This window comes from Echinops telfairi, unplaced genomic scaffold (assembly GCF_000313985.2).
Source record: "Echinops telfairi isolate 266 unplaced genomic scaffold, ASM31398v2 ScPeMD7_31;HRSCAF=116, whole genome shotgun sequence".
NCBI classification, from domain to species: Eukaryota; Metazoa; Chordata; class Mammalia; order Afrosoricida; family Tenrecidae; genus Echinops; species Echinops telfairi.
The window spans coordinates 27515011-27534939 of record NW_022103928.1 but is presented as its reverse complement, the minus strand read 5'-3'; the positions used below and the strand labels follow the sequence as shown (position 1 = coordinate 27534939).

Sequence of the window (19929 nt, the reverse complement as noted above, 5' to 3'; positions counted from 1 at the left end):
CAATAGATGAATGTATGGATTGTGATAAGAGTTGTACGAGCCCCCAATAAAATGATTTTTAAAAAATCATTTTTTCATGTTTTTATTTTATTTTTTGCCCTCAACCATTTAGAAATGTACAAACCATTTAGAGGCCCAACACATGGCATTCCAGATTTGGTCAAAGCTAGTTGTAGGCTGGCCCTTTATAGAAGAAGCTTGCTGCCACTAATACACTGCAAAGAGCACAAACCAAGCTGATGTGCTCAAAGCGAGCGACTGGGCGGGCTGGAGAGTTACTTGGTGTGTCAGAGGCTGCCCCCTAAGGAGCAGGTATTTGAATTGTGGCCTAAAAGAAGAGCTCTCTCCTGGCAGGTAGCACAGTGAGGGCCAAGGCCACAGGTAGAAGTGAGTATTGTTTCCCAGCGTTAAACTTCCTCTTGTATACGCCCTCCTTCCCTTCTCATTTAGTTTCTTTCAGCTAGGTTGCCCTCTTCCTGTTAGGTCTTAAAAAGTATCCATTAGAGAATTGAGTTGGAAGAGATCTTTACATCTTCCCAATTGCTCATTTCTAAAATGTTTTCTGAGTTTTCAGCTCTTACTTGAATAACTTTGGCAACAAAAAAATTACTGTGAAGAAATCTGAACCATATTTGTTATTAGTTGCTGTTAGTTGACTGATTCCTGAAGACCCTATAGTAAACAAAGTACTGCCCACTCCCACACTGTCCTTAGGATTTCTGATATTTCATCATTGCCTTCTAGCCTAGGGGGCTTATCTTTCAAGATTTAAGAAGAATTGATACAAAATCAGAGAAATTTAAACAAAAACATAGCAGCATACAAAGCTATTGTTTCTTGACATATCTATGTAGGTTTCTACCAGTAGCCTTGGTGGTGTAGTGCTTAGGTGTTTGGCTAACTGCAGGGTTAGCAGTTGCAAACCACCAGCTGCTTGGGAGAAAGATGGAGCTTTCTACCCCAGTAACAGTTACAGTTTCGGCAACCCACAGGGGCAGTTCTCCCCTGGCCTATAGGTCGTTGTGAGTTTGCATCCATCTGGCAGTGAGCGTGAGTAACACATGTCTGGAAGCAGTATTTCCAGCTCTAACTCTTCCCTGAAGGAGTTTGAGCTCTCTGATTTGTAACCATGTCAAAAGCACAGTTTTGGCATCCTTGAGGGATAGATTATATCCCTTTTCAATGTTTCATTAAGTTTTGGGAAAAAAGTCTGAGAGGGCAGAATCTGGGATATAGGGTAGATAAGGTAACATTTCCCAATGAAATTCTCATAAAACTGCCCTTGCTCTCCTTGAAGAATGAGCAGTTGAAATCTCTTGATTGGGGAGTGAGTGAGTGGGATTCCTTGGCCTTTTTCCTCACCAGTGCAGCTTTATTTTCCTAAAACTTCCTCCTAGTAAGTCTGTGTCCCTTTGAGAAAGTCTATCAAGATATTACCCCTTTGAAGCCCCCCAAATTGTCTATAACTTTCTGAACCAACCTCTTGACTTTTAGTTTGACTGGCCCAGCACATCCTCTCAGAATTGACTGTTTTGATAGAACCTCATTTTTTTTCCCCTTGATTGAAGACACCCTAAGGAGACTCATACAAGTTCATTACTGAGAGCACTTGTTTGCAGCCATGCACAGATCACAGAGATATGTTTGAACACATTTTGTTTGGAATAAACTGCATATATAAACTGACTCAATAGCTAGCACATACACTATATTTAGTTATAATTCGGCTGGATGACAGTGGGTTTTAAGAAAAATTGTTTTAAAATGTTCATGTTGCAATAGGATTTTACCCCTCTGTTCCCTCTCAATAATCCTGCCTTGCAGAACCTATTTAGTAAGTCTGTAGTAGAGTTGTGTTTCATCTAAGGATTAGGTTCTAAAGTTAGTGCGTATAGCAAAAATCATCCAAGATGAAAGCCATACCTGAAAATCCTTTTCAATTGTCCCCAAGCTATAGTGTACATTAAAATATATTCATATAAACCAAAGTAAAGCCCCACTGCTTCTGAGTTGATGCCAACCCTTAGTGACCCTGTAGGATAGAGTAGAGCTGCTCTTCAGGGTTTCCAAAGCGGCACCCTCTTATGGAAGCAAACTGCCACATCTTTCTCCCACAGAGGGGCTGCTGGTTTCAAACCTTGAACCTTTGATTATTAACAGCGCTTACCCACTGTGCCACAAGGACTCCTCTAACGTATAACCAAGTACATTAGAGGTCAAGAACACCTGAGTTTGAAGGAAGGGACAAGAGAGGCTTAAGATGATATATAAATATTTGGGTTTTCAAATGATTTTGCTTTTTAAGACAAATCCCTATAAAACCCTAACAGATTGGGGATGGGAGAAAATTGTAATATGTTTCTGCTTTGTTGTAGGGTTATTATTGTTTTTCCTATTAAGTCTTTTACATTAACAAATTTGATAACAATATTAAATGTGTTAATATGTATGAAAGCATGTACACATGGTAGGTGGTCAGTACATACTTGCAGGATTTGAATCTGAGTATTTTCTTTCTTGGGCGCACATACATATGGCTTTTTGAAAAATTGTTGAGGAAAACTTGGCCACCTGCTTCCTGATATACTTAATTGTCATTTCCTGTTGTCATTCTACTGAACAGCTGTCATGCTTTATATTCTTTAGCATTGGCCACATTTTACCAGAGGTCAGCTTGTAAGTTAAATGGGCATAATGATATAAATATATTAGTTCTACATAACTTCTTTTAAGTATGAACCTTGCAATTTCTCCCATATGTCTACTTTACAGGACCAACGTTTTTCTTTTGATTTGGGGTTTTTAAAATTTTCTTTCTCACCTTTCTGATTGTAGTCTATAAGTGTCCTAGTTTATCATTGTTTCTTTTTTGCTTTGGTACAATGAAGTACATTTTAAGGCTCTAACACAATTTTTATCTCCCTGATTATGTCTTCCCTCATAATCTGACGCATAAGAAGCATTTTAAAAAATCAACTTTTAGTAAATGCACTTTTCTTTTTTATTGTGATAAGTGTGTGTGTGTGTGTGTGTGTGTGTGTATATAAACCATTAGCCTGATATCCTTTATCTATACTCCTCAACTTAATGTTTTCATGTTTTGTATGCCATATTGTCTTGTGAGAATTTGTCTTACCTTGCAATCAAATGGTGCACTTATTAAGGGCAAAAACCATGTTTTATGTCCTGTCTCTTATGTCTCAGACACACTGAATAAAATTCCAGGTATGTTATGTTAATGGAGCTTTAAAACATTTTTGTTGTTGAGAAAATATATGCCAGCAAAAATATATGCCAATTTAAGTTTCTATGTGTCCAATCTAGTGACACATATTCTTAAGTTATACACCCATTCTCACCCTCCTTTTTAAAAAAAATCATTTTATTGGGGGCTCACAATCCATACATACATCAATTGTATAAAGCACATTTGTACATTCATTACCCTCATCATTCTCAAAACACCCGCTCTCCACGTAAGCCCCTGGCATCAGCTCCTCATTTTTCTCCCTCCCTGCCTACTGCTCCCTCTCACCCTCCATTTCTGAATTATTAGCACAAGCTTTTTGCCCTTAAAATTCTATCAACTTTTGCCAGTTTGATCCCATATAGACAGATCTTAAAAGAGCACACTGCTCAGGGCAGACATTCTTAAGACTTTAGCTAATCTATTGTTGGTTTTAAGATATCTCTAGTGGATTTTTTGGCTTAAGGTTTAAAGTTAATCTTAGGACAGTAGTTTTTTGTGTTTAATACACTTTAAAAATAATATTTTTTCTTTTAGAGTAGTTTATTTGTGAAAAAAGTTATTGTGAACTGGGTGAAGGTTTATGGAGCAGATTATCAGTTATACCTTCAGCAAATCATACACAGTCTGTCTCTGTATGGAGCTGAACTCACCCCTGCTGCTCAATTTTCAGCCACACAATAGATATATCTGGAAGGGGAATAATAATAGTATTGAGATGTGCACATCTTAAAATAATTGACTATTTGGGATCAAGGAGGCAGCATTTACCCAAGGACAAAGTTTCAAATAGTTAAGATTTAAAAAATGATTGTAAAGATACTGCAGAGAATCCCTTCCTTTCTCACACCCAATTTCCCTTATTGTTAACATATTAGAGTCAGATGATTTTTATTTGATAAAATTACTGAGTTAATATTGATACATTATTATTAGCTATGTCCATGCTCTTTTTACATTTCCACAGTAGTTTTTACCTGATTTTTTTCTTTCCTTTCTTCTTTTTTTTTCTTCTCTTTTCCTTTCTAGGATCCCAGTTAGGATCTTATTTTACATTTTGTAGTCATATTAAAGCTCCTCCTCATGTTTTTGTTAATTTCGGAGGCTTTCCTTGTTTTTGCCAAGTTCGGCTATTTTGAAGATTCCAGTGAGACATTTTGTAGAATGTCTTTCAACTGGAAGTTGTCTCATGTTAGTATCATGGTTAAAAGTATAATGTATTTATGGAAGAAAACCACAGATATGCCATTTTTATGCTCAGTATGTATCAAAGGTACATACTATCATATAACTTAATCAGTGCTGGTGAAACACTCATTCACTTGACTTCAGATACTATCAGTTTCTCTCCTGTAAATTAGACATTTTTTTTCCGCTTTCCAAACTGTACATTTTGGAATGAAGTCAGTACACACAGCCCACACTAAAGAGTGACTAGTTATGCTCCATAAGTATTTGGAATTCATAAATTATTTGGGATCTACATCCGAGATTTATCTGTTCTCACTATTATTTAGTCAATCATTTATGTGGTTTCATAGAATTTATTTTGTACTTTATTTAATCTAATTTTTTTAGTGCTCAAATTGTTCTAGCTTTGGCCATTGGGTGACTATATTGATTCGTATCCCCAGCATTGGCCTTTTTAAATGAGGAATTTCTTACTCTCTGGCAATAATGCTTCAGGGTCACTTTTGTATTTCTTGATTTAGTCCAGTTGTCTTCCCAAGGAGCCCTGGTTATTAGAGAATAGATTTCAAAACCAAAATCTAGGTGCTAGGTTTGCCTGCATTGTTGATTCCAGGCCCTCTCAGGTGACAGAACAATGAGATATATTTGTTATCTACTCCTGTATATACACATATGTATACATATTTTATATGTAACCATTTGTATCTGGGTTAAGCGAAACATGGCCAGAGTGATGACTCCAACTGTAATCCATTACCACAGGGATTAGAATTGCTTATTTATAAACTTTCACTTCAAAGGTTGCAAACCCAACAGCTTTGGGAGAGAAAGGTGAGGCTATCTGTTCTCACAAAGATTTACAGTTTCAGAAACCCTATTAGGTGTTTTTAATAGTTGGAATTGACTTGTTGGCAATGGGTTAACTAACTCCGCTTGGGTCTCACCATCTGACACCTATTTACTGAATTCTTCAATTCTAATTCCTGTTTAGTGGTTTCAGAATTGTTAACCTGTACTCCCTTGGGAAGTGAGTCCTGGTTATAATGATTGACGTGCTCAGCTACAAACCAAAAGGTTGGGGTGTTTGAACCCACTAGTCACTTGGGAGAAAGGCATGGCAGCCTGCTTCCATAAAGATTTATAGCCATGGGGACCCTAAGGTCTGCTTTGTCCTAAAGGCTGCTATGAGTCAGAATTGACTTAATGGCAGTAGATTTAATGGCAGTGGTGAGACTCTTGGGAAGTAACTTTGCCAACTGCAATACAATGTTTACTTACAGTTCTTTTTACCTTCGGTGTTTCAACTCAACTAATTTTCAGTGTTAGTAAAATCAACACTTTATTCCCTCATCACCTTCCGTGATGTGGTTTCATACACTTAGATTCTTTTGCATTCCATCCCTCTACCTCCTAATACATAATTATTTAAAGCTTACATATTTAAGGTTTATTCTCTGTGCTTTACAGTTATGTGGGCTTTGACAATTTTTTGACAAATTTTTAATGTCTTGTATTTACCACTATACTATCATAGGAGAATCACTTTACTAACTCAACCCTCCTCCCACCAACCTTTGGCAACCACTGATATGTTTACTGTCTCTATGCTGTTGCCTTTTCTATAATGTAACATGACTATATTGCATTTGGGAAAGTATTTTTGATCAATTATTAGTGCACATAACATTTTGTTAAGTAGTGGGACATACAAATACTAGATAACTACTATTTGACAAAATTTATTTTTAAAGCATAAACTACATTTAAAATATAGAATCTAGTGACCTTTGGTGTATTCACAATGTTGTACAATCATCAGCACAATCTAGTTTCAGAACATTTCCATTACCTCAAAAAGAGACCTATTACTCAATGAGGAGCCACTCCCTCTTCCCTTTTCTTTCTTTCTTTCTTTCTTTTTTTTTAAATCATCCGCTTCCCTTTTCATGAGTCCTTGGCAACTAGCTATTTGCTTTCTGTCTTTGTCATATGAATAGAATCATACAAGGTGTTTTGTGTGTGTATATTTAGCCTCTTAACATAATGTTTTCAAGAGTCATCTATTTGGTAATGTGTATCAGTACCTTACTCCTTTTTTCTTTTTGATGGCTAAATAATATTTCACAGTGCAGGGCACATTTGAGCGAGTGTGTGTGTGTGTGTGTGTGTGTCTCCCAGTGGTACAGTGAGTTAGGTGTTAGATTGCTAACCAAGAGGTTTGGAACCCATTCGTCCTCAACCTGCTCCTCAGGAGAAAGATGAGGCAGTCTGCTTCCTTAAAGATTTATAGTCTTGGAAATCCTATGGAACAGTTCTACTCTGCCCTGTGTCAGAATGGATTCATTGGGAATAGAATAGGATAATGGATATACAACATTTTGCCAATCCATTCATCAGTTGAAGGACATTTGAGTTTTAATCATTAGGCTATTTTTTCAATATTGTAGAAGTTTTCTGTTTGAATATATATATGTATATATATGTATGTATATATATATATATTGTTTGTTTTCTTTTGATTGATTAAAAGTTTTATTGTTAAGAGGAAAAACCAAAAACTCACTGCCATCAAGTCAATGCCACCTCATAGTGACCCTATAAGACAGAGTAGAACTGCCCCTGTGGGTTTCTAAGACTGTTAACTCTTTATGGGATTAGAAAGTCATGTCTTTCACCCAAAGAGCAGCTGGTGGTTTTGAACTGCTGACCTTTTGGGAACCAGCCCAACTTGTAACTATGCCACTGGAGCTCCTAATTAGATGGATATTGCCATATCTTGGTCTGGGGTAAAATACTGAGAAAATGCTACATTCTCATGATTTCTCTTGGTATTCATTGAAATCACAGAAATGGCTAGTTGTCATTACAGAGTAAAGAATTTTAGGTCCAGATGGTAATAATAGATAGTTTTCCTCTAGAATTCTATCAGAAGAACATCCTGAGTTTTGTTGTGTACCATGTAGTTGAACAAATAATCAGAGAAGGTTACTTGTATGAAGAAGAATTCAGCATCAGGATTAGAGGAAGGCTTATTAACCTGTAATATGCAGAGGGCACACCCTCGCTTGCTGAAAGTAAGGAGGACTTGAAGCACTTGGTGATGAAGATCAATTATTGCAGCCTTCAGTATGGATTACAATTCAATGTAAAGAAGACCCGAATCCTCACAACTGGACTAATAAATAGGGTAACATCAAGATAAATGGAGAAAAGTTTGAAGTTGTCAAGGATTTCATTTTGCTTGGATCCACAATCAATGTTCATGGAAGCAGCAGTCAAGAGGGCAAATGATGCATTTCATAAGGCAAATCTGTACAAGACCTCTTTAAAATGTAAAGCAAGGATGTTACTTTGAGGACTGAGGTGCATTTACCCAGCCATGCTATTTTCAGTTGCCTCATATGCATGTGGAAATAGGGCATTGATGAAGACTGAAGAGGAATTGATGCATTTGAATTATGGTGCTGGCGAAGAATATTGAAACTACCACGAGCTGCTAAAAAAACCAAATCTTTCTAGGAAGAAGTACAGCCGGAATGTTCTGTAGAGGCAAGGATTGCAAGACTTTGTCTCCTATACTGTGGCCATGTCAGGAGAAACCAGTGCTTGGAGAAAGGACATCATGCTTGGTGATGTAGAAGGACCGGGAGGAAGAGGAAGACCCCTCACAAAGTGGATTAGCACCGTGCTTGCCACAGTGATTTTGAACATAAAACAGTTGTGAGGATGGCGCAGAACCAGGTGGTGTTTTGGTTCTATTGTAAACCAGGTCACTATGAATTGGAACTACTATGTGGGACCTAACAACAATCATTTAGTTAGTTGTCTTAGATTTGCAAATTATCTCTCACCATGAATAGATTATGAAATCTTAGTGGTCCCAGGGAATATCTGAGTACATAAAATTCTGTATTTACTACAATAGTAGGAAGGATTTCCATACTGTGAATTACCAGCTTCAGTGATATTATAGAGGCTTTATTCTTATAAACCACATTTCTCTTGAGGTTCGGGCTATAATAAAGTGACCTCAAATATTGATGTTTCTCTCCCCCTCATTTTAACACCTGATCCTGAATTTTTATGTGCAGCTATTGCTTTGTTGCCTTTTGTTTTGTCAAATTGTACTTTGCTCAGGACGACTTAGCGAAAAATTTCTTCTTTTGCCAGTTTGGAGCACAAGATCATTGAAACGTGATGTTATTCAGAATACAAGGAGCTGTCTCTGTAGCTTATTACCAAATGGTTTTGGAGTTCCCTGGAGACAGCGTGAAAATAGATAAATTATATATTGGCTGTGGTCACACTTTATCTTAAGAAACTTCACTGCATAAAAAAAAAAAAAAGAAAGAAAGAAAGAAAGAAACTTCACTGTAGGCACGTCCTTCAAAAGGCTTTGAAAACCAGTTTGAAATACGAACACTGGGATGGGAACTAAGAAGATTTTAATTTTCCAAAAGGTGTACTCTCTGTGATTGGATAACATCTAGGGACCTTTTTTTTTAAAGAGTTAAAAGCAGGTCTTCAATTTAGAGCAGCGGTTCTCAACTTGTGGGTCGAGACCCCTTGGGGGTGACCCTTTCACAGGGGTCGCCTGATTCATAAAAGTAGCAAAGTTATGATTATGAAGTAGCAACAAAAATATTTTTATGGTTGGGGGTGGTCACCACAACATGAGGAGCTGTATTAAAGGGCCGCAGCTTTAGGAAGGTTGAGAACCACTGATTTAGAGGAATGTGATGATGTTGAGTTTTCGTAGTCAGGGTCCTTTGAGTTTGTTTTTTTTTTGAAAGATGGAGACATTTGGGGGCTTCAAAAAATGTGTGGAAAAGTTTCATTATCTCTTACTCTATTTTCTGTGAACTTTTTGAAGCTCCTTCATATGTGTAATATGAAAATCCTTGCTAGGGCTCTATTTTAATCATGCAGATTTTAATCTGCTTTCTAATTAAAAAGCCTTTGTCAAATTTTGTATGTTCTATGTCCACCCTTGACTGCTTCTTTAAAAACAATTTTTTTGTGTGTGCTTCTTATTCTTTTGTGTAATTCCAGATTTCTATCTGACATAATTTTCCTCCTTTTGGGAGAACTTCTTCTACTTCTTGTAGTGCAGGTCTGTTGGTGGTGGATTCTTTTTGCTTTTGTTTATGCGAAAAGCCTTTAATTTGCCTTTAAAAATCACTATTTTTAAAAAATAATCATTTTATGGGGGCTCATACAATTCTTATCACAATCCGTACATACATCAATTGTATAAAGCACATTTATACATTTGTTACCCTTGTCATTCTCAGCACATTTGCTCTCCACTTAAGCCCCTGGCATCAGCTCCTCATTTTACTCCCCTCCCTCCGGCACCTCCCACCCTCATGAACCCTTGATAATTTATAAATTATTATTTTGCCATATCTTACACTGTCCGACGTCTCCCATTACCCACTTTTCTGTTGTCTGTCCCCCAGGGAGGAGGTTATATGTAGATTCCCTGTAATCGGTTCCCCATTTCCACTCCACCCTCCCAGTATTGCCACTCTCTGCATGGTCCTGAAGGGATCATCCATCCTGGATTCCCTGTGTTTCCAGCTCCTATCTGTACCAGTGTACATCCTCTGTTCTAGCCGGATTTGTAAGGTAGAATTGGGATCATGATAGTGGCCGGGGAGGAAGCATTTAGGAAGTAGAGGAAAGTTGTCTGTTTCATCGTTGCCACACTGCACCTGACTTGCTCATCTCCCCGCCACCCTTCCGTAGGGGATGTACAGTTGCCTACAGATGGGCTTTGAGTCCCCACTCCGCACTCCCCCCTCATTCACAATGATATGATTTTTGAAAACCCCACTATTTTCAGTGGGCATAGAATTTTAAATTGACAAATGTTTTAACTTTATACATGTTGCCAACTGTCTTCTGGTTTGCATGGTTTTCAACAAGAAATCTGACACCATTCTTATTTTTATATCTCTGTATATGCTTGTTTTTTCCCCTCTGGATACTTCTAAGAGTTTTGCTTTAAGGAATTTGACTTTGATGTGTATTAGTGTAGTTGTAATTTTCTTCTGCGGCTACAAACAGTTCTTCATTGTTCAGTCATGGCCGAGGACCTGAAACCAGAGTAGACCCAATTTTTAGAAATTGGGATAAAGTAGAGCAATAACCGAAACAGAAAAATCACAAGTCACACACAGCCTTGTTAAAAAATACAGGCAGTGGAGTCTTGGTGGTGCTGTTGTTTCTTTTATAAGGCACCAGAATGCTTGATCTGTATGTCAACTTCATGTAGTCTGTGTATATGTTTGTTTGGTAGTTTGATATAGCTGTTATCTTTTATTAAAAAAAAACCCAAGAAGTAGAGTTTTAAGTTTTCTTTAACACATAGCAACTTGTTGTTAATCAGAGAACTAGATTATCTGCTGAAGTGTACCATTGGTTGTGCTCTTATCGATAAGCCTCACAGTACCATATGGACTTAGGTACTTCATTTAATCTTTCAGTGTTCACTAATGCCAACTTGAAAATTTAGCAGCCTTAGAACTGGTAATTGTCAAGCAGTCATTTGTACTCAGTAGTTTTTCTCCTCTCGCTCCTCTGTCCCAGCAGATATTATCTTCTCAAGAAGACGTATCCATGGTTCACACTTTCTGCAGATGTTGACATTTGATGAACAGCTGCTCTTAATCACAAGATTTAGAAGACAGTGTCCACCCATCCAGATTGGATTTCTTTTCATATGGATCTTCTATTTCTATGTCTTTTTTAAAAAGAACTTTTTTGGGAAACATTTTGGATTACAACTATTCATCCTCATCTATGCAAAGAAAGGAAATCTGTTGCTGGGATCTTGAGGAGGTATGTCATTTTTCTTCTACAAAATTGTATCACTTAGGTGCTCTGAGCAATATGAAATGATACATTTATTCTTCCTCCATAGAGCTCAATTTTAATTAATTCATTTATTCCATCTTCCTTATTTTCCCATTCTCTCGTTTCCTAGCAATTGCCTTACCTCAGCAAAAATGTTCTTCCGATGCAATGTAACAGTTTTTATTACATTCTTTCAGAATGTTATTGAACATTTGGTTAGTCTTATATAGTGTGAACAATGGATGTTTTAGACCCTTTAGCAAAATATATAGCTGTATATGATTTTATAGTGCGGTTCAATATTAGCTATAAGAGGAAATGTGAAGTAACAGAATTTTGAACTAAGGTTCTTGAGACTTCAGTTCCAGTTTGGACATTACTAATACTATGCTGTGAGACTTAAAGGGGAACCTTGATGGCCCAGCCTCCAGGTGGGCTGCTAACTACAAGGTCAGCAGTTTGAAACTACCAGCCACTTGTGGGAGAAAAATGAGGTATTCTACTGCTGTAAAAATTTACTGTCTTAGAAACCCACAGGAACAGTTCTGCTCAGTCCTACACGGTTGCTTTGAGTCAGAGTTGAGTCGGTGACAGCGAGTTTGGGAGTTGAGAGACTTTTAGTGTATCTTTTCTCATTTAAAAAAAATTATTTTATTGGGGGTTTGTACAGTTCTTATCACAATCCATACATCCATCCATTGTGTCAAGCACATATGTACATTAGTTGCTCTCATCATTTGCCTTCTACTTTAGCCCTTAATATCTGTTGCTCATTTTCCCCCTCCCTCCCCTTTTGTCATTTCTTAAATGAATGTATTGTTACTTGCTTTATTTACCTGCCTCATAGGATTCTTGAGGGTTAGATGATAAAGTTTGTGTGAATTATTTTTTGATGGGACAGTACCACCATGAATCAGAATATTTTAAATCCTCCATACTTATGTGGTGGGCTGGTGGTATTGTGGGCTAGGTATCAGCCAGTTTAAAATAGGTAATAAATTCATTAGTTGGTGACAATTTCTAAAAGAAAAATAAAGCAGAGAAGTGAGGAATGAGGCTACTGCAGATAGGATTGAATTGGGTGATCAGAGATGATCTTTCAGAGACAGTGACATTTGAGAGAAGCCTTAAAAGAGGTGAGACCGTTGAGGTGGGCAAATACATGGAAGAGTATTCCAGGCATAGAGAATGGCAGGTACAGAGGCCTTGAGACAGAACTTACCATGTTTGATGAATGATAAGAGTGGGTGCATATCTTGTGATGCCGTATGGAAGTGCTTTTTAAAATTTAATGTGTATGTGAATTACCTTTAGAGAACTTGTTAAAATCTATATTAGAAATTTATAAGTCAGGGGCGGGGCTCATTTCTAAAAAACACAGAAATGATGTTGCTACTGCTGGACTTTTGTAGGATGTTAGTTTTTATTCTGAGTGAGATGGGATATCTTTAAAGGGTTTTGGGCAGTGAAGTGAATTTGATTTATATTTTGCTGTTATTGGGCAAGAGCAAACAGAGGAAGACCAGTTAGAAAACTGTTAATAATCTACGTGAGAGAAGATGATATTTTGGATTACAGTGACACCATGTTGCTGACCAGTTCTTTTTTTTTTTTTTTTAAAAACATTATAAGAGACACACACAACTCATCACAATCCATACATACATCAATTGTATAAAGCACATTTGTACATTCATTGCCCTCATCATTCTCAAAACACTTCCTCTCCACTTAAGCCCCCGGCATTAGGTCCTCATTTTTCCCTCCCTCCCTGCACCCCCCCCCTCATGAGCCCTTGATAATTTATAAATTGTTATTTTGTCATATCTTGCCCTGTCCGACATCTCCCCTCACCCACTTCCCAGCTGTCCGTCCCCCAGGGAGGAGGTCACATATAGTTCCTTATAATCGGTTCCCTCTTTCCTACCCACTCTCCCTCTACCCTCCCAGTATCGCCACTCACACCACTGGTCCCGTAGGGCTCATCCGCCCTGGATTTCCTGGATTTCCAGCTCCCATCTGTACCAGTGTACATCCTCTGGTCTAGCCAGACTTGCAAGGTAGAATTCGTGTGTCGACCAGTTCTAAGATCAAACTTAGCACAGCTTAAACAGCAAAGTTTAAAAAATATACCATTTTTTTGGTGTTTGTAAGTTTGCCCCATAGTTGAACTGAAAATCTGACTTGAGGAAACCTGTACTGGCAAAGAGAGTGAGTCACTGGTCTCCTCTTGCTGCCGATGCAGGGAGGTGATGCTTCAGTCTAGCACTGCTGTGGCTCAGTCAACATAAGATGTTTCTGTTATGCATTAAATTATTCGTCATTGTGCCTTTCCCCCCACTTTATTTGCATAAAATATCATAACCATGGCTACAAAGAAAGTTAGTGATACCAGCAGTAAAGCTAAGAGGAAAACTGTGATAACCACCAGAAAGAAATTGCGAAATTTGAATCAGGTCGCTGCTTATCTGATTGGTGGCTGAAGACAACATAGCTATGTGGACATTTTCAACATTGAAAAACAAACAAACCGTGATAAAGTGGCTAATGTTACGAAAGGTGTGAAACTGTTAGCCACATAACAAAGAACCCAGACCATTGAAGGAGTTGAAAATTTACTGTTAAATCTGATAAATCAGAAACAACTTAATGGTGATAGTGTATCCGAGAGTGATATGTGAGAAAACCTCGATAGTGATTTAAAGTCCCATTATTTCTTATGGGAAAGATAAGTTCAGTTCTTGAACTTCGGTGTTCGAACATGAATTTGGAATGAATTGAGTTCGATAGTGAGTTCAATAGCTGGAGGTAATCACAGTTGGTGAGTAAGCAGTGTGGAGGCCACATCTGATCTCTGGCTGCACAAGGAAGGAGAATCCAATTCCTCATCAGCCCAAGGCCTACTAATGGAATGCAAAGGTCAGACATGCCTGCACCCTGCATCCTTTTTCCTCGTATTCTGATACAAGCCATTCCTCCCACAGCACTCTTCCTCTCCACTGGGTTTGATAATCCACTGCAATGGACACACACAATTCACAGATAGTACTTAACAATTATGAGGGTTTATTAGGGAAATTAGTAGATTATGATAAACCAGGATCAGAAAACATTAAAGATACAGGCTTTTGTCCACAACAGTGCCTCTACTCAGCTATCAGCTAAGTCTCTTTCTAATCCTCAGCCTCTCAAACACATGATGATCCCTTGACATCTGCCTCCTTGGGTCAGGAAGTCCACTTGCTACTGTGCCTCACAGTGTCAGCATTGTTCCTCGACTGTATCTCTTGGTCTCCTTGCCTTGGCCTGTGGTCTTGGAATAAGGTGGCTTCTACTTAATAAGTAAAAGCTACTTAAAGTAGCCTCTGCTACTTTAAGCAGGGAGGGATCTTGAGTGTACTCTGCTAGTAGCTCTTCTTCCTTGATGGTCCCAGGAATTCTCTCTGTTCCTGCTTCTGAGATAGCCCTCTTATGGCAAATTGAATGACAACTAAACTGATCAGTCTCTTCTATTAGTGTTTCACATGCCCTATTTGCATAGTCCAATCATCGGGTGGGTGTCACAGAGACATGGATAGAAGAGCCATATTAAGAAATTTAACTTTGCGCCGGTTGGGAATAGCAGTGAAAATGGTAAAAGGCATGTTTTGATTCTGGATATATTTTTGAAGTAAAGTCAACAAATTTTGCTGATAGAAAAGATGTGTGCTGTGACAAAACACAGGAGGTGAAGGCAGTGCTAAAGTTTTTGCTCTGAGTTCTTGAAAGGATGAAGTCATTTATTGAAATGAGGAATACTGATAGAGGGAAAGAACAGGACTCACTGGAAGGTATACATTTGAATGTTGTTAACATATAGATTGAAGCCATAATACTAAATGAAATAACCAAGAGAGTAGAGATTGAAATGAGAGCAGGTTAAAGAACTTAATTCTGGAGAAGTCTAGAGTTTAGAGAATATGGAGATAAGGAGGGAACACTAAGAGAGAATTGGTAGGAGCATCCAGGGAGGAAGGAAGAAAACTGGGTGGGTCTTGATCTTGACTCCAAATGAAGGATTGCTTAATACTGTCAAATATTACAATTAAAATGAGGACTGAGAATTAACCATTTAATTTAGCAATATGGTAGTTAATTGGTAACTTTGGCATTTATGGAACACCTCTTTTTTCCCACTTACTGAATTGAGACAACGCAACATTGTGTATATGCTGGAGATAAAACAATTCCACCCAAACGGACCCACCATTCTAGTGGAAATGAAGTAGGAGATTGAGAATAACACTTGCTAGTGGTCTCAGAAAAGTACTAGTGGTCTTAATACAGCACATGAAAAACTGATATGAGATGAACTATCATATATACTTGAGTATAAGCTGAGTTTTTCAGTACATTTTTAATGCAGTTTTTGTGGTAAAATTAGGTGTCTCGGCTGATATTCAGGTTGGCTTATACTCGAGTATATATGGTACCTTTCTGACAGAACAGTACTCAAATATTGTGGACACTATAGAATAATTTACATATTGTAGAATATAGAACACAGCTTAAGCACTTACCTGGCAAACTTGATTGGAAAGAGAGAGATTCCAGCATGTTAAGTTTATGTTCTCAGATTCCTCAGTGGCAGTTCATGGTATAGATCCCCTAGTAATTCAAGCCAGCAGACATTTGAGCATCTCTTATGGACAAGGTACTGTACCAGATGCTTGCAGTAAAGCAACAGGTTTTAGGACTTTGTTGAAATACCAGCTTTGAACCACAGTAGAATCTTCACATGCATAATCATAAGTCTAAAAGCAGTTTTAAACGTTTTAAACAATTTTACAAATGTTTTAATAATGAAAACCAAACCAAGAACCAGAGTCATTGCCATTGAGTTGCTTCTGACTGACAGGGTTTCCAAGGCTGTAGATCTTTAAGAGAGCAGGTAGTCTAATCATTCTCCCATGGAGTGGTTTGTTGTATTGAGCCACAGATCTTGCGGTTAGCAGTCCAAGGCTAGCTTACAGGACCATTAGCATAGTGAGTTGCACATTGGGCTGTAGAACAACTATAGAACAACAGTTGGAAACCAGCAGCCACTCCTTGGGAGAACGATGAGGCTTTATACTGCTGTAAAGATTTCCAATCTTGGAAACTCACAGGGGCAGTTCTATTCAGCTAAGAATGGTTGCTATGAGTTGGAATTGATTGATTGGCAATGAATTGAGTTTAAGACAATCTTGAAAAAAATCAGAAGTGAAGAAAACCTGTTTAATTTCTGATTCCTGTCTTCTAGTTATCCATGGAAACAACCTCTTTTAAAAAACCTATTTTTCGTTTTCTTCCAGATTTTTATATAGATAGATAGATGCACCTCTGTCAGGTACTTGAATGGCACAAACTAGTTAAGCACTTCACTAATCTAAAGGATGATTGTTTTAACCCTCCCAGAGTTGCCTTAGAAGACAAGCCTGGCAGTTTGCTTTTGAAAGGTCACAGCCTTCAAAATCCTATCAAGTAGTTCTAAGTATGTGCACATAGGGTAACCATGAGTCAGAATCAACTCCATAGAAGCAAAAAACAGCAGCAACAGATAGAGCTCTCTAATGCCTCTTTTAAGAATTAAGATGTAGTGGGGGAAAAGAAAGGATTCAAATGGAGGCCCACTGTTGTGCACCTTTTTTTTCTCATAAAATAGTACTTAAAGCATAATTTTTTATATAATTTCTTATGTGCTGCACTGCTTTGGCTACTCTCCATAGCTACTCTCTGTAGCTAAAGCAGTGTAGCACAGAGAAAAACCCCAAATAAATAAATTTTAGTAAATGAATAACATGAAATACTATTTAAAAAATTTAAATAGAAAATTTCAAAGGGCAGCTTGAGAAGACAAAGCCAAATATTACAGTAAAATGTACAAGGACCTGGAATTAGAAAACCAAAAGGGACAAACATGCTCAGCATATCTGAAACTGAAAGATTCTGTAGGCAAAATATTGGATGATGTAGGAAGCATCAAGAGAAGATGGAAAGAATAACCAGAGTGACTTTATCAAAAAGAACTAGTCGATAGTTCACCATTTCGGGAGGTAGCATATGAGCAAGAACCAATGATGCTGAATGAAGAAATTCAAACTACACTGAATGCATTAGCCAAAAACAAGGATCCAGGAATTGATGGAATATCCAATGAAATGTTCCAGAAAGCTGAAGAAGCCCTGGACGTACTCACTCGTCTATGCCAGGAAATTTGGAAGACAGCTTCCTGGCCAACTACATGGAAGAGATTCATATTTGTGCCCATTTCAATGAAAGGTGACCCAACATAATGCTCAAACTATAGAACAACATTGATATCACACACAAGTAAAATTTTAACTTAACATCATCTAACAATGGTTGCAGCAATACATTGACAAGGAACTGCCAGAAGTTCAGGCCAGATTCAAAAGAGGTCATGGTTGGCTGAAAGCAGAGAATACCAGAAAGATGTTTACTTGTGTTTCATTGACTATGCCAAGACATTCAACTGTGTGGATCATAACAAACTATGGATAACCTTGAGAAAATTGGGAATCCCATAACACTTCATTGTGTTAATTCAGAACTTGTACATGGATCCAGAGGCAATTGTATGAACAGAACAAGGGAATACTGCATAGTTTAAAATTAGGGGAGGGTGTGCATCAGGGTTATGTTGTATCCTCTCATCATCTTGTTCAATCTATATGCAGAGCAAATCATCAGAGAAGCTGGATTATAAGAGTACTACATCAGGATTGGAAGAAAGCTTAGAACAACCTATGATAGGCAGATGACACAGCCTTGCTTGCAGAAAGTGAGGGGGAATCAAAGTACTTGCTAATGCAGATCAAGGATTGTAGCCTTCAGTATGGATTACAGCTCAGTGTAAGGAAGACCGAGCTCACAACTGGACCAATTGGTAACATCATGATAAATGAAGAAAAGGTTGAAATTGTCAAGACTCTTGTCTTACTTAGATTACAGTTAATGCCCATGGAAACAACAGTCAAGAGCACAAAAGACATATTTCATTTGGTGTATCTGCTGCACAGGATCGCTTTAGAGCAGGGATTCTCAACCAGTGGGTTGGGAACCTCTTTGGGGGAGTCAAAAGAGCCTTTCACAGAGGTCGCCTGATTCATTACAGTAGCAAAATTACAGTGATGAAGTAGCAACGAAAATAATTTATGGTTGGGGTGGGGGTCACCACAACATGAGGAGCTGTGTTAAGGGTCGCAGCATTAAGAAGGTTGAGAACCACTAATGTAGAGCATTGAAGAGTAAGGATGTTACTTTAAAGGGACTAAGGTGCACCTGGCCCTAGCCATGAATCTATTCTCGGTTGCCTCCTACACATGTGAACATAGGACGTTGAATAAGGAAGACTGTAGAAGAATAGATGCATTTGAATTGTGGTGCTGGAGAAGAATATTGAAAGTCTGCTTAAAAGGACAAACCGATTGGTATTGGAAGAAGCAAGGCTAGAGTGCTCTTAGAGGCAAGGATGACTTGACTTCGTCTTATATATTTTGGACATATTGTCAGGAGAAACCTGCCCCTGGAGAAGGACATCATGTTTGGCGAAGTAGAGGAAGACCTTCAATGAGAAGGGTTGACACAGCGACTGCATCAATGGGCTCAGGCATAGGAACAACTTTTCAGGATCACGCGTTAGCAACAATGTTTCTTTCCGCTGTGCATAGGGTAGCTGTGGGCCGGAGCTGACTTGATGGCACTTAACAACTACTGCTTTAAGACAACCAATAGTCATCTGAGAGCAGGAATAACTCTTGGTCCCAGTCTGCAACTTTGTTTCTACTAGAATTTAAGCTCCATAAATTTCAATCTTAGATAAAAACTGTATTACTTAGGATACATTTAATTGTAAATAATGACAACACAAAACCTAGCAGTGATTTAAACAGTAAACACTTTTTTTGGGCGGGGAATATTTTATTGTGCTTTAGGTAAAAGCTTATATTGAAAATTAGTTTTCCAATCAAAAATTCATGCACAGGTTTGGTCAATTATATTGGTTGCAATCCCCACAGTGTGTCAGTACATGGCCTTTGTCCCTGATTCCATTTGTCTGTTTTCTCTGTCACTAATCTTTGGTTTGGGGCAAATACTGTTCTTTTCATGTTGCATAGTTGATTATTCTATGAAGCACATTCTTCATGGTGTTATCTATTTTATAGGCAGCCTATTATTTGGCTGAGTGATGACCTCCAGTAGTGTCTTCAGTTTCCAGTTAGATGATTATCTTAGGGGCAAGAGCCTTAGGAGTTCCTCTAGTCTTTCTCAGACCAGTTAATCTGGTCTCTCTTTCTCTCTCTTAAATCATTTTTTGGGGCTCTTACAGCTCTTATAACAATCCATCAAGTGATACATCAATTGTATCAAGCACATTTGTGCATATGATGCCATCATAATTTTCTGAACATTATTTCGTTTGAGGTCCTCTTTTTTCTTTCTCCCACCCTCCCACTCATGAACCCTTGATAAATTCTGAATTATTATTTTTATATCTGACACTGACTGCTGTCTCCCTTCACTATCATTTCTGTTCTTCCCCTTTGTGCTGGAGAGGTTATACATCGATCATTGTGATCAGTTCCCCC

At 38.1% G+C, this 19929-nt stretch overlaps 1 protein-coding gene across 2 annotated transcripts in view; it reads left to right on the top strand.

Moving 5' to 3' along the window:
- The first annotated feature begins 11041 nt into the window (after positions 1 to 11041).
- The window catches only part of TMCC1 (transmembrane and coiled-coil domain family 1), a 170068-nt gene continuing 161180 nt past the window's right edge, over positions 11042 to 19929 (top strand). For both annotated transcript variants that reach the window (XM_004702377.2, XM_045289820.1), the window contains exon 1: positions 11042 to 11284. The gene's annotated coding sequence lies outside the window, so the exon portion shown is untranslated. The remainder of the gene's footprint in view (positions 11285 to 19929) is intronic.